Consider the following 626-nt stretch of genomic DNA (forward strand, 5'->3'; position numbering starts at 1 on the left):
ACGTTTCATATCAACGCGCGCTTGTCTGGCGCTGATTTCCTCTGACTCCCTTGACCACTCTGCTGCGCCAGTACATTTTTTACAAACACCGGTGTTGAACAATAAACCAACCGTTTTACTACGGCACTAACTAGGATGCTTTAGACAGAAGAAGACTGCCGTTTTGTTCAAACGATCCTCGAACCGGCCTAACACCAACACCAGCGAATTAATTGCGTATTGTTGATATGAACAAGTACCTGTATGATTTTTAAGGTATGAGAGTGCAATTTCCGGGCACTTAGAGGTCCATGTTCTCAAAATGTTTGCACCTCAGCCCCAACTATGTGTGCCCGAGTTCGTGTGGACTCTGACGCACCCCTACTTTAAAATTTGGAGGAAAAATGTAAAAAGTCTACAGCACCCGGTATTCCCAGGCGGTCACCCATCCAAGTACTAACTGGGCCCGACGTTGCTTAAATTCAGTGATCGGACGAGAACCGGTGTTTTCAACGTAGTATGACCGTAGACATGTGAGTGGTATTTCCACTCATAGTTAATCTCGGCATATAGCATAATTAACCTGAAGCTCTGTGATTGATGACGTTTCATATCAACGCGCGCTTGTCTGGCGGGGATTTCCTCTG

At 45.8% G+C, this 626-nt stretch overlaps 1 non-coding gene across 1 annotated transcript; it reads right to left on the reverse strand.

The window, feature by feature from the left end:
• Nucleotides 1–391: 391 nt before the first annotated feature.
• Nucleotides 392–510, reverse strand: LOC117112083. The gene has a single exon (XR_004445976.1). It is a non-coding gene; the product is annotated as a 5S ribosomal RNA (ribosomal RNA).
• Nucleotides 511–626: the final 116 nt, after the last annotated feature.

Source organism: Anneissia japonica, unplaced genomic scaffold (assembly GCF_011630105.1).
Source record: "Anneissia japonica isolate Jap-2015-1 unplaced genomic scaffold, ASM1163010v1 scaffold2107_len626_cov90, whole genome shotgun sequence".
NCBI classification, from domain to species: Eukaryota; Metazoa; Echinodermata; class Crinoidea; order Comatulida; family Comatulidae; genus Anneissia; species Anneissia japonica.